Here is a 14,512-nt window from a genome sequence, read left to right as displayed (position 1 = left end):
TGCAAATAAAACATGATAATAAGATATCACTTTACACTAATTAAAGTGGCCAATATTAAAACCCTGGACAATACTAAGAGTTGCAACACGGGAATATAAGGACCTCTGGTGCTGTGAGTGAAGATAGCAGGCATTTTGGAGAATGCATATATGCAAACAACGATAGACATACCCTATGCCTCGGCAATGTTATTCCTGGGAATATATCCCCCCAAATTCTCCTACTGGTCCATAAGGTGACATGAACAAAGATGCTTATCACAACACCCAGAGTTGGAAGCAACTTGGGCATCCAATACCAAGAGAGTGCCTGGGTAGAAAGCAACGGATGTATACTCTGTACACTGATTGCACCAATTAAGTTACCTATATCCACACCCTTTGCAATGTGACTTTTCAGCACCTCCCATCAAGAGATAGAGTCTATTTCCCCACACTGTGAATCTGGGTTGGACTTATGACTGGTTTTGGCCAATAGAACATAGAGGATGTGCCAGTTTGATGTATTTTGTCCCCATAAATGCCATTATCTTTGATGCACTCTTGTGTGGGCAGACACAGTGTTGATTAGATTTTGGAATCCTTTGGGTGTTTCCATGGAGATGTGATTCAGTCAAATGAGGACAAGACCTTTGGTTGGCTAATTTCCATGGAGGTGTTGCCCCACCCATTCAGGCTGGGTCTGAATTAAATTACTGGAGCACTATATAAGCTCAGACAGAAGGATCAAGCTTGCTACAGCCAAGAGGGACACTTTGAAGAATCCACAGAAGCTGAGAGAGTACCTGCAGATGAGAGACAGTTTGAAGACGGCTGTTGAAAGCAGACTCTTGCTCCAGAGAAGCTAAGAGAGGACAAATACCCCAAGTGCAACTGAGAGAGACATTTTTGAGGAATTGCAGCCTAGAGAAGAACATCCTGGGACAAAGCCATTTTGGAACCAGAACTTTGGAGCAGATGCCAGCCACGTGCCTTCCCAGCTAACAGAGGTTTTCTGGACGCCATTGGCCATCCTCCAGTGAAGGTACCCGATTGTTGATGCATTACCTTGGACACTTTATGGTCTTAAGACTGTAGCTGTGTAACCAAGTAAACCCTCTTTATAAAAGCCAATCCATTTTTGGTGTTTTGCATTCTGGCAGCATTAGCAAACTAGAACAGGAAATGACTGTGAGCTTTTTCCAAGTGTAGCCCTTGAGCCTTTCCCCACTCTTGGACTTCTGCCCTGCCATGACATCAACAAGCTTGGGCTAGCCTGATGGACGATGACGACAACGTGCCAAGACCCTTCCAGAGATCATCCAGCCCCCAGCAGACCACGGATGAATAAGTAACACCAGCTGAGATCAGCAGAGCCAGGCACAAATCAGCCAAGTCACTCAACCAACCCACTGACTCATGAAAAATGAGTGACAGTTATTTAAGCCATAAATTTGGGATGATTTATTATGGAGCATAACTACTGATATACACCCTAGGGAGTACCAAGCAGCAATCAGAAGCAATGGAATAGACACACCCATAGCACAGAGCTAACTGGACAAGAAACTAAATGAGATCATTTATGCAAATGGAATTGTGTTAAAATAGCCACACAAGTCAACAATACACATTTTACTTTTTTAAAAAATGCAAAATCAAAGATTTACATTTAACCCATGAAAACGGTTGCCAATGGTGTGGAGGGGAAGGAGTGATAAACTGGGAATCAATAAACAGAGAGAGAGGCCTTGCATGGATCTATGAAAATGCTCTATGAACCGAGGAGTGTGATTTCTAAGCCTTCTGCACCTGGTAGGTCTACTTACCCTGTAAGAGCTTACCAATGAAGCTCTATTTAGCTTGCTGCACCATCTTCCTTCAAACATTAAGAAGTACTTTATCATAGTTTTGTGATTGTCTGTCCATCTTCCTCATGAGATGGTGAGGCTTTGAGGGCAGGGTCAAAGCCGTAATTTTTTTTTGGAATATCCAGTGACTAGTATACTGCAAACATTTGTCAATAAAAGAAACCTACCATCCCATTAAGCAGGTTTTCTTAACCTTGTCACCAACGACATTTTGACCAGGTAATTTTTTGCTTTGGGGACTGTCCTGTGCATTGTACAACGTTTAGCAGCATCACTGGTTTCTACCAACCAGATGCTAGTAGCACCTTCCCAGTTGTGACATTCAAAAATGTCTCTAGATACTGCCAAATGTCTCTCGGGGGCAAAATTGGCCTTGGTTGAGAACCACTGACATAGAGAACAATGCTAAAATTCCAAGATGCTTTGTAGAAATATTAAAAATGTTTGAAACAAATCATGTTTGAGATTATTTAATTATTCTCTCTCTAGAATACTTCTCGAAGAGGATTTAGATTGCCAACATTTTTCCTTCTTAGTGACAGGTTCTCATCCACTAACCCAACACTAACTGCTTTAGTTTACTCCCCTCCAGGGAAAGATTAAATACAAAATTCACTTGAGTTCCCACATCCATACAGAAATATTTCTCCTCATCAGTTTTAGTCAAACCTTTCATTTACAAAGCTTAAATCTGCTTCCTTAAGTCAATGTATGTGCTGCTGATTTCTCTCTCCACACTGCAGAGACTGTTTATCTAGCTGGTGCTGCTGACGCTAATGGCCCTGCTCTGTACTATTAACTAACACAAGAAAAACCAACCCGTAACCAAGCTAAAAGAATTCTGCCTCATTTGTCTTGTGTGTGCTCCCAGGGCAGACACCCAGCACTTTAATGATCTCATCCAGACCTTTATAATCATCATAGGCTGTGGACCGCAGACAGATACTTGCTTTGGAGGTCTCTCTGAGGAGAGACAAAGGGAAAACAAGTTTCTTTTGTTCAGATAGATTGAGCATAATAATCTGTAAAACACAGGGCACTCACAGCATTCATTTCCTGTAATTATAGAAATAATTGGTTGTATACCTGTTCTTTATCCCTTTGCTAGCCCCCTATACCACCCCAACAACAAATCAAAATAAAGGGGGGAACATCAGTGGATGCTAACATCAATGGGTGAAAGGCTGTTGAGGAAAAGTATATCACATGGTCTCAAAACATCACCCCGCAGACTTATTACAAGGGAAAAAGATCTTTCTACAAGATTTGGCAGATACCTATGTAACCAAGTCACCAAATGTAGCAACATCAAATTGGAACAACCCATTATCATGTGCCTCCCCATGAGATGCGATCAGAAACGGGCACAACCTAGGTTGTATTCTTGCCTAAACTGTTTAAGCTGAATCTCACCACGAACAAACAGACAAATCAGGCTGTTGGAAATTTCTAGAAGACCACTGGCCTGGACTTTTCAAAAATGTCAATGTCATAAGACAGAAAGAGCTGGGGACCTTTCTAGATTAAAGGTAACTTAAGAGGCATGGCTCTGATTGCAGCTATCAAGGACATTATTGGGACAACTTGGGAAATGTGAATATGAACTTTATTATACATATTATTGACTCGCTCAATTCCTTGAGTGTGATGAAGGTATGTGCAGTTATGCAAGGGAATATCTTTGTTCTTAGGAGAAAAATAGTATTTAGGGAGTTAAACGCCATGCCTGCAACTTAGTTTCAAATGGTTGAGCAACAAATAAACAACAATAATACACATAAACATGGAGAGATAAAGCAAATGTGGCAAAAATGTTGACTGGTAAATTTAGGTGGAGTATATAAATACTGTATCCTTTCAATTTTCTTATAGATATGAAATTTTTCAAAATTAAAGTTGGAAAAGAAAGCTAGGTATATATCTGTTAACATCAATATGTAATCAAGTCAGAATGCTTCAGAAATACATCACACAGGACAAAAAATATCTGAAGAGCCAAGTAATAGTTTCTGCCTCAAATATGAAGATAAGGAGGCTGAGTTATTTTAAGTGTTTGGAAGCACAAGATTAAGAAACAAAAAAGCAAATAACCCAACGCCCTGAATCCAATTCATCATGATGTCACCACATTAAGAATGAGCTGAAGTCAGAAGTTTTGATACATCAGAGTTCTCAAAAATCCCAGAAATTCCCCACCGATATGATAATGTGCTTAAAGATTTATGCATATACTTGATGAATTCCCAACACAGCATTAAAGTGAGCTTTGTAACTTGTTGAGGTAACTGCTCTCAAGGGAATATGGAGAAATCTTTCCAGGAAAAGCCTCCACTTCCCTGCAAGCGGATGCGGCTCAAAATGGTGACTATGAAAAGCGCAGAAGACAAAGATGTTTCTTTAGAAAAATTTACTTAATCACAAGCAGCATTTATATTGTATCCTTGATCCAAATTGTACAACTCAGATATTCATTTAAGAGATAATTTAATGGTGATCAAGAATAGTTTGCTGCAGTAGGTGGAAAACTGCACAATTGGTTGGGAGTTAGAGAATATTAGTTTAATGTAGCTAAATTGGTCCATTTGGGTGTTTAAACTCAAGACCACCAAATTCCTCTTCAAAGACAACAAGATTCTACACCAAACATTCCTCTTTCTTTTGTTCAACGTTAGCAAGTCAATCTATTAATGTCAGGGGTCTCAAAAATTCCTGAAGTTACAGACAAAACCTGGTGTGTATATGCACACATCTATGAGAGGGACCTTAGCTTTCCTCAGGTCCTTGACAGATCACTGACCTGCCCCAAAAGGTGAAGGACCAAGCCTTATGATATTTGCTGTAATCTCTTGTCTGGGCCTGAACTACCCAGAGAATTTCAAGCAAGTGTACTTTCAAATTCAAAAGGGCCTCTGATTCCTTATCTTCCATTTCCATCTCTTCTATTGTTCTGGCTTGTCGGGTTGCCAGCCACCTTTCTGAGGCCTCAGTTCAGTGCCAAACACCATTTTTAAAAAAAATTTTTTTTTTATTTTGAAATAAATTCAAAGTTATAGGAACAGTTGTAAAAACAATACTAATCCCATACACAGAATTCCATCATACCCTGACCCCCCTCCCCTGATAGCTCAATCCACCAACCTTAACATGCTGTCACATCACTGTTTCTTTCCCTCCCTCCCTATCTATCATCCATCATCTATTGCTCTGTCTTCTGAACATATGAGAGCTAGCTGCACACACCCTTGAACATACACTATAATTCACGTATACACTTCCCATGAACAAGAACATTCTTTTATGCAATCCCATTAAGCGCAGCTAAGAAGTACAACAGATTCAACAATGATACAAAGCTTACATTCTATATTTCCTTTACCTTATGTCTCAACTGTGTCCCTTTGAGCCACCTGTCCTCTCTCCTCTAATTCCATCCAAGTTCATCCTTGGCAGTCTTTTTTTTTTTTTTTTCAGTTGTGGGAACATATATACAGCCTAAATCTTCCCATTCTACCCCCTCCCTAGCCTTCCATTAGTGGGATTAATCACCTTTAGAATGTTGTAATGCTCTTTCCCACCGTCCATTACTAGAAATTTCCCTTCACCTCAAACAGCAACTCCACCCTCATTTCTTAACTCCCCATTGCACTGTCCCCCATTTCTCTTAACCCGAACTCTACAATTCATCTCTATGGTTACATTCTCTGATAGTTTCTTTGTGTTTGCTGTGGGGGTTAAAATTAACCTCTTATATCCATAACAATCTTGTTTTTCTTTGATACCACCTCCACTTCAATAGGACACATAAACTATATTCCTATACTTCTCCATTCCCCTACCTTTATATAGTTGTCTAAAATCACGTATTTTACATTGAGTTCAAAACCACTGATTTGTCATTAGGGTTTGTGTAATTTATATCATGTAGGAAGTAAATAATGGAGTTACAGTTCAAAAATTATTGACTTCTATTTGTATTCCATTGTGGTTGGAGAATGTGCTTTGAGTATATTCATTTTTTTTTTTTTTTAATATCTTGAGGCTTGTTTTATGTCCCAGTTTATGGTCCCTTCTGGAGAAAGATCCATGATCACTAGAGAAAAATGAGTGTCCTGGTGCTTTGGGATGTAAGGTACTATATATTTCTGTTAAAATTCTCTATATCTCTTTCTTCTTTCTGTTGTTTCTCTGTTGGTAGGGTTCCCTTTAGAATCTGAAGTAGGGCAGGTCTTTTATTGGCAAAGTCTCTCAGGATTTGTTTGTGAAAAATTTAAGCTCTCCCTCGAATTTGAAGGAGAGTTTTGCTGGATAAAGTGTTCTTGGTTGGAAATTTTTTTCTCTCAGAATTTTAAATATGTCATGCCACTGCCTCCTCACCTCCATAGTGGCCACTGAGTAGTCACAACTTAGTCTTATGTTGTTTCCTTTGTATGTGGTGAATTGCTTTTCTCTTGCTGCTTTCAGAACTTGCTCCTTCTCTTCAGTATTTGAGAGTCTGATCAGAATATGTCTTGGAGTGGGTTTGTTTGGATTTATTCTATTTGGAGTTCGCTGGGCATTTATGCTTTGTGTATTTATATTGTGTAGAAGGTTGGGGAAGTTTTCCCCAACAATTTCTTTGAATACTCTTTCTAGACCTTTACCCTTCTTTTCCCCTTCTGGGACATCAATGAGTCTTAAGTTTGGACGTTTTATTTTATCTATTGTTTCCCTGAGATCCATTTTGATTTTTTTTATTTTTTCCTCCATTCTTGCTTTTGTTCTTTCATTTTCTGTTCTGTGGACTTCTAGGACACTGAGGTGTTGTTCAGCTTCCTCTAGTCTTGTATTGTGAATATCCAGAGTCTTTTTAATTTGGCCAACAGTTTCTTTTATTTTCATAAGAACTTCTATTTTTTTTTTTAGCCTTGCAATGTCTTCTTTATGCTCTTCTAGGGTCTTCTTTATGTAGCTTATATCCTGGGCCATGGTCTTCTTGATGTCCTTTAAATCCTTTGCCATGCTTTCGTTCCTTGATTGTGTTTCTTTGATTAATTCTGCGAGGAACTTCGTTTTTTCTGATAACGTGATTTGTGTGTTTGGAGTTGGATTCTCTGTATTGTCTGGTTTTATCATATGCATTGAGATTTTCTGTTGTTTTTGGCCTCTTGGCATTTGCTCTGCTCAACAGGGTTCTTTTAATTTGTAAAAAAAAAAAAAAAACCTATCTAATTTTTCAGAAACACTGTTTGGTGACATACACTTTCTCTAACTAACCAGCAGATGGTGTCTGTGAGTCACCTATACCTCTCAAGTCAGTTCTCCACCTTGTCCCCGCATTATATGGGGAAACGATTCTTGTGGGGTCCAGCCGGAGAACACAGCCTGGGTGTGTTGCTGGAGCTGTCCGCCCTGAATGCGGGGCACTTGTACGGGTGGTCAGGGAGCAAGAAAAGCCTCAATATTCAAAACCCCCTGGTTCCCAGAGATTCAAGGCCACCGCAAGAGTCCAAGCCTTCATTTCATTTCAGCCCCAGCCCCTCTCTCTAGATGTCCCACAAACCACCGGCCTTGGCGTAGTGTCTCTGGGATCTCCGAGCAGGTCCCCCCCGCCCAGCCGCGATCCTCCAGGACCTCTGCTGAGGTAATGCTGTGCTACGTCATCAGCGCGCGCTGTCCCTCAAGGGAAGCCCCAGGCCGCCGGGCCGAGCCGTCTCGCTTTCAGCCTTATGCAAAAATGGCTGAACGGGGCGTCTCCACACCCCTATCCTCGCACAGTTCCTCCTTCCCAGCTCCGGGACAACTGGCGGGGCTCTGGGCTGTGGGCACGGCCCCAGGCAGGAGTTTATCCAGCCCTCCCGTGAGCGAGCTGCTAGCCACGGGGATTCTTTCGGCTTCTGGCTCTCCGCTCCGTTTCCCCGGCCCCAGGGATATCTGCAGCGGGCTATCTTCCAGGCCAGACACCAAGAGGCCAGCCCAGCCCCCTCTTGCTGTGTTTTACTGCGTGTTTCCCATGATCGCACCTGCAGCTGCTCCTGGCTTTTCCCCTTTTATCTTTTTTTTTTTTTTATTAAAAGAGCCTGTTGGTCTCCAGATGCCAAACCCTGGCTTGCCCGGATCCCTGCACGGCTGCGGGACTTCCAGCCAGCTTACTCACTCATTTCAGAACGCAGACTCTCAGTTTCACCAAGTATACGGCCCCTGGGAACTAGCAGATCTCGTCCAGCTGCACATCGCTGTAACCGGTATTCTGGGTCACTCTCTGGTCCTTATCTAGTGTTTTCCATGGAGGTGTTCCTTAGCCCTGTCTCACCTAGCCGCCATCTTGGTTTCTCCCAACCACCTTTTAGAAGCCTCGGTTCATCCCATGTTCCTTTAGTCAACGAAATCTGTACTCTCAGCTTTGAACAGGGAAGTGACCCTAAGGTATAGGGAACAGAAAGCTCCCGTGAAATGCACCTGGCACCACAAACTGAATGGAAAACAAAGGCACACAATTCCACTTTATATTTTTCTATCACAGCTATTTGTTCCAAATAAGGATTAATACAAAAGTGGTATTTTAGCTTTTAAATAAGACAGGCATGAAAATCTGGGGGAAATATTAGCTTCTGAACACAGACCATGCTCATCTTATTTAGAAAAAAATAATCAGGAATCAGTGAACACTCTTATTTCCACAAAAAGGAATTTGAATCTACTTTCCTTATAAAATTTTCAGCCCCAGAAAGACAATTCATGACTGTAGAGTCTGAGCTTTTCACTTTACCATTTGCAAAAACAAAAGTACTGTGATTTGCCCAAAGTTACCTGGCTAGTTGGTCACAGATTCAAAACTGGGAACCCCTGCATGCCCAGTCCAGTGTTCTCTGTGACAACATGTGCCTTCTCCACATGAATGCCTTCCGAAAAAAATAATTTTTCTCTCTCTTTCTTTCAAAATACCACCAATGATAAGAACTTCTGGATGGAAACCAAAATCATCCTTGGAAAACATTCTGAGATTTCAGGACCCCTCAGTGCAGTTTCCCCACTGAAGTAGCAAAAAACTGCACGCACCTCAACTGAGGCTCAGCAGACACAGCCAAGAGCCCCTCTTCACTCACTTCACTCTCCCTTGACCATTTCCTGGCTCAGCCAGCAGGATGGAATGACAAGGTGTAAATCTCTTATCATTCTGTTAAATGCTTATTGAATTTCCCTGTTCTTGGTTTTAAAAACCAGACATAAATTTATGCTATTTTAAAAGTCTCATATTTTTAATATACTTGGCTGTCCAAGTATAATTTTCAGAAAGTTAAACACTTGTCTCTCATCAATAGAGAGTGAGCACGTGTCAAAGATTTATTTAATTTACTGATGCAGGAACCAGCTGGATGACAAAGGTGATTCAAAGGAGGGTACAAAAAAATACAGGGGGGAAATGGAAACTGTAGAAAAAATAATGCCGGAATAAGACTGCAAACTGAGATACAAAACTGGTTAAACGTCCTACAGGGCATAAAACAGTATCCTCCATGGTCCTTCTCTGCCTGAGAGAAAGCATCTGCATCTTTACTGGGCAAAAGTCATTTCCAATTTATTAATCTCCACCACCTGTTTCGAAGGGATCACGAGTGAAGGATGGTTTTTACATTTCTAAATGGTTGAACTAAACCAAAAGAATATTTCATATGACACACGAAAATTACATAAAATTCAAATTTCAGTATCCAAAAACAAAGTTTTATTGGCACATAGTCACACACATTCATTTACATATTATCTTACGCCTGCTGTCACACTACAAAGGCAGAGTTAAGCAGTTATCACAGAGATCATATTGCCTATAAAGCCTAAAATGTTTACCATTTAGCACTTTATAGAAAAAAAAAATTGCCAACTTCTGCCCTAGAATAACAGATGACTTTTGGTGGACTTGTCTGTCAATGTTCTAGTAGGACATTGGAAAGACAGTCAGAAATGTTTTTTGCCTTATTTCTAAGTTTTAGATTTTTTTTCCTTAAAAGTGATTTTCTACCAGTTCATTATGTTTCCCCCTTAAGTCAACTGCCCTTATAGAAAGAAAGCCTAACTCTGGTGTTGGGATAGCTGAGCTAGAATTCTGGCATTCCTATGGTTAAACCAAAGTACTTTCTAGCATGTCTATGGATTAGAGTAACCAAAGCCAATGTTTCATTGATCCAAACCAATTCTCACTTTTAAATTCTTCTTCTCCTAAAATGAGAGGTAGAAGGGAGAAATAGTTAAATGACGTCTTAGCATCCTCTCATCTCACAGTGCATGACAATAAGGCTCTAGGTACAAGAACAGTTCTTTATATGAATTCATCAGGACTCTACAGGTGTGAACCCAAGAGGGTTTTAAACTAAGAATTTGATGTGGGGCTGGATGAGAAAAAACCAAATGAACTATGAAATCAGGTTTGTTTTAATTTAATAAGCAGAAGTTGCGTGTAGGGATAATACCTATCCAGCGTCTCCCTGGAAACAGACCTACAGTTCTTATTCTGAAATCTGATGAAGAGAAGGCAAGATTTCAGAAAGCCAAAATAGTCATATTTTATAGCATTTTAAAAAAATATTTTACATCTTCAAATGTTCCTAGAAAGCTTTTAGCTACAGAATTACGTACAGATTTTGTTGGACTTCTATGAGCAATGAACACTGCTAATGACCTTGAAACCTACTGGAGAACACAATTCTCACTTCTTTACCTTTGTCCTTGAGTTTCCCATCAACTTTGATTTTTTAAATTGTTATTCTTATTCAGAGATTTCTCATAAACAAACACTTCAAGTTCTTAAATTAGTACCCAAACCGTTTCCTCAAATCCTTCCCACACAGAACCTTATTTTCCCACATACAGGCCTTTATTTTAAACTGTCAAATCTCCTTCAGTTTTTTTTTCCTTAACTTTATTTTTCCTACAGCTGATAATTAAATGTTCCTCCAGATAAGGCTGGTGAACAATAGAATAAATTGTTATCTTTCACCATCAATGTGTTGCACAAGATGCTATGATGACACTCTCGGGTTTCAGTAAGCCCAGCTACTGGGATTTCAGACAGACACAGCAACCTGAAATGTTCACTCACCCCAGCAAGAAATAGGACTGTTACTAGAGACAGCATTCTCAGTGTAAAGCAACCATTTTATTCCACAAGGTGTTTTGTTTTTTTTTAATTTACACATACTCCATATCCACCAAACATAAATAAGGTGAATTTTAGTCACAAATGTTGGTTCATAGAAGAGAATGGCCCAGTTAAAAGTTTAAGTACAGTTTATGTGGATTCAAGGTGAGGAAATGGTATGACACCCAAAACCAGAGGGCTTCCTGGAGGTGACATTCAGTGGGCTGTTGGGGCCAACAGACTTTCCATCCTAGAGTCGTGGCCCAGTTTGTCCGAAACCTCACGGGGAAGGCCGCAGTGCTGGTCAATGCTGCTGTGACTTACTTGAAGCCTTGACTAGCCACATTTTGGCATTACGCCAAAGTTGAGCTGGTTCCTCCAACCCCTGCTGAGATCCCCACAGCTATTCAGAGCCTAAAAAAATTGTCAATAGTGCTCAAACTGGTAGCTTCAAACAGCTCACAGTTAAGGAAGCTCTGCTGAATGGTTTGGTGGCCACTGAGGTGTGGATGTGGTTTTATATCAGCAAGATTATAGGCAAATGTGGCATCATTGGATATGATGTTTGAAGACAAATCTTTACCATCTGATTATATTTGGTTTATTATTTGAGTGTTCTTGGACCATGTGTGATCAGGCTGCTATCTGAATAAATAAGATAATGTGTGGGGAAAACAAACAAACAAACAAAAAAACCAGAGGGCAATTTTCTCTTTTCCATCTTTTTACTTTAACACACATGGTGGGAGTAAAGGGGACTTACTCTATCTGTTCAGTGACCAGACCACAATCTTCCAGAAAAACTACCATCTTTTGGGAGCAAACACACGGGAGTTGAAAAGGAATCCTCATGAATAATTATTAAAACGATTAAAGGTGGGCATTGTGGCAGGTGGCCCTGCTGCCCTGTACTGGCTAGGCCAAGCATCGACAAAACACACGCACACACATGCACACGTGTACTGCACACATGTGCACACACATGCACGGCACACCCATACAAACTTCTTTTCTCCGTGATGAATTAGGCACTGCTCTTCCTGAGAAAGATCTGGGTGTGAAAGGCAAGGGGCCCCACCCATGGAACCTCAGAGCAGGTAGAACATCTGAAACAGCACAGGCACATTTAACTCTAAGAGATGCCAGTCCCTTGGAATACAATGTCAACAAAGCCCCCAGAGTGAAGCAACCCTGCAGCCCCAGTGGGTCATTTAAAGGATGCTTCATATGAGTAAGTGATATCTCCAGGGTCATCAGGCCAGTGATGGGGCCAGCAGAACCTGTTGCCTGTCTAGAGGGTGCAGCAAAGGAAAACCAGGTTCCTACAAGGGACACAGTTTCCACTTGGGCTAGCATGAATATAAAGCCAAGTCAGAACATGCACCCATGAAGCATTCTGTGCTTCAACTATCCATCTGCCATATGTGAATCCATTCATCCATCTATCCAGCAAATACTTATTGATCTGACCATCATATGGTGGCTGGTTGGAGGCTCTGCCCAATGTTGTCCTCATTAAGGGAACCAGGTTGACCAAGCAGCCACCATGGCAGAGGGAAAGGCAAGCATTTCCAATCATGCATTAGCCCCCAAAGCTTCCACATGAAGGTAGCATTCATTATTTCCTATCACATTTTCTTGACTAAAGCAATTCACATGGCTACACCTAACTTCTAGAGTTTTGGAAATACAATGCAGTCGTGCATCCACAAGGAAAACCAGAATTATCAATGGATAGTACTAATAAGTACCACACACTATATATGCAATAATAATAAAAGCAATTGGAAATAAAAAAAAAAAACTTATTGATCACCCAGCATGCCAGGTACTCCTTGCAGATACATCACTAGATGAAATGAGCAATGTCCCTACTCCTAGGGGGGCTTAACTATTAGGGAGATTCAGATAAATAAACCACCATTTAAATTTAACGTGGTAGAAGTCTGAAGAGAAGGAAGTACTGATTGTTACTGAAGCTCAGAGGCGAGGTCCATGACTCAGACCAGGGTTGGGGAGATCAAGAATGGCCTCCTGAAGGAAATGATACCTAAGAGGGACCAAGAACATGTACAGATAATAGCCAGGTGAGGTAAGCAAGGAAAACATTCCAGGCAGATGGAACAGCATGTGCAAAGAAGCAGCGACGAGATAGCTCAGGGCGTTTTAGAACCAGGAGGTCCAGTGCAGCTGGAGCGTAGGGTGTTGGGGTGGGTAGACTGACAGGCAAGAGATGAGGCCAGAGAGAAAGGCAGGGTCCAGACCACACAGGGCCTTGCAGGCCACGGAAGGAGGCTGGACCTTACACCAAAGGCTGTGAGAAACTTCTGAGGGGCTGAAGTGGATGGTAGATTTGGATTTGGGTTTCTTGCATCTCACTAGGCTTTGAGGAGATTCCACAAAAAGTAGTCATCATTCCTGCCCCTGAGAAACTTACAGTGTAATAAAGAAAAAATAAATAATGCTTAAAACAATTAACAAAAAAGATGGTGCTACAGGGATTTCAGAGATGAGATACATAAATCTGTACTTACTACCCTATTGTTCACTCCTAGAATTGTGCCACCCCTACTGCATGCAAGCTCTATAGGGACAAGGATTTTGTCACTTTTCATGCTAAATCCTCAGTTCTTAGATCATTGCTGGGAACAGAGTAGGTGCTCAAATACTTGCTGAATAAATCACCATAAACTTTATAGAAACAGCTTTGATTTTTAAAGAATGGAAATGATACCTTTATTTAGTGTGTGCAAGGGAACATGAGAGATGCTGCAGAAAACAAATGGAGTGATCTGTCCACAAGGGGCTGATATTTATTAAATGCCTATCAGCTGCTGCACACTTCATGTCGGTTCTTGCCTTTATTCTTTTTCTTATAATCCTATGAGGGAAATATTGTCCCTATTTCACAAACTGAGTCTCAGAGAGGTTAAGGAATTTGACCATGGACCTGCAGATGGTAAGAAGCAAAGCTGGAATTCAAAACCAGACCTGTCAGACTCCAAACACCCACCTAGCTCCTGGCAACGAGACAACTCCACGACTGGCAACAACAAAAAGCAGTGTGCAGTAAGCAAGAGGAAATGCAAAGGAGGAAGAAGTGAGTAGCAAGGGGGGTGTGCAGCAGAATCGGGAAAGGTTTCTCAGAGGAGATGGCATTTGAAAGCCTCCAAGGGCAGGGAGATTTCAGCATGTGGGGCAAGGGGAGGAGCACCGCGGGCGGAAGGCAGAGCGCGGGGAAGGCTGCAGCAGACCAGCTGGCGGCACCTGCCACTCAGGGACAGGCAGACAAGGCTGTGCTGCACTTGACTGCTTGTTCAAGATGAAAAGGAATATTTTAATAAAGGGTATGTTATTCTGTTAGGAAACATGAGGCATTTAGCCCCTATAGGATTGGCAAGAATCCAAGTTTCCTAACACTTGGTGAGACCACGGGGAAACAGGCTTCTCAGATATCGCTGGCGGGGGTGTCAAGGGCATGGGCTTCGTGGAGGAGAATCTGGCAATAGCCACCAAAATGAGAGGTATTTACCCTTGATCCAGCAGCCCC

At 41.4% G+C, this 14,512-nt stretch overlaps 1 protein-coding gene and 1 pseudogene across 2 annotated transcripts in view; one reads left to right on the top strand and one right to left on the bottom strand.

Annotated features, from left to right (window-relative positions):
* Positions 1-14,512, bottom strand: part of CMTM8 (CKLF like MARVEL transmembrane domain containing 8) — a 106,254-nt gene that overhangs the window by 56,344 nt on the left and 35,398 nt on the right. The gene's annotated exons all lie outside the window — the stretch shown is intronic.
* On the top strand, positions 1,266-11,531 carry LOC119510092 (annotated as a pseudogene).

This window comes from Choloepus didactylus, chromosome 1 (assembly GCF_015220235.1).
Source record: "Choloepus didactylus isolate mChoDid1 chromosome 1, mChoDid1.pri, whole genome shotgun sequence".
Lineage (NCBI taxonomy): Eukaryota > Metazoa > Chordata > Mammalia > Pilosa > Megalonychidae > Choloepus > Choloepus didactylus.
The sequence above is the reverse complement of the archived record's forward strand: the minus strand, read 5'-3'. Positions and strand labels throughout refer to the sequence as shown.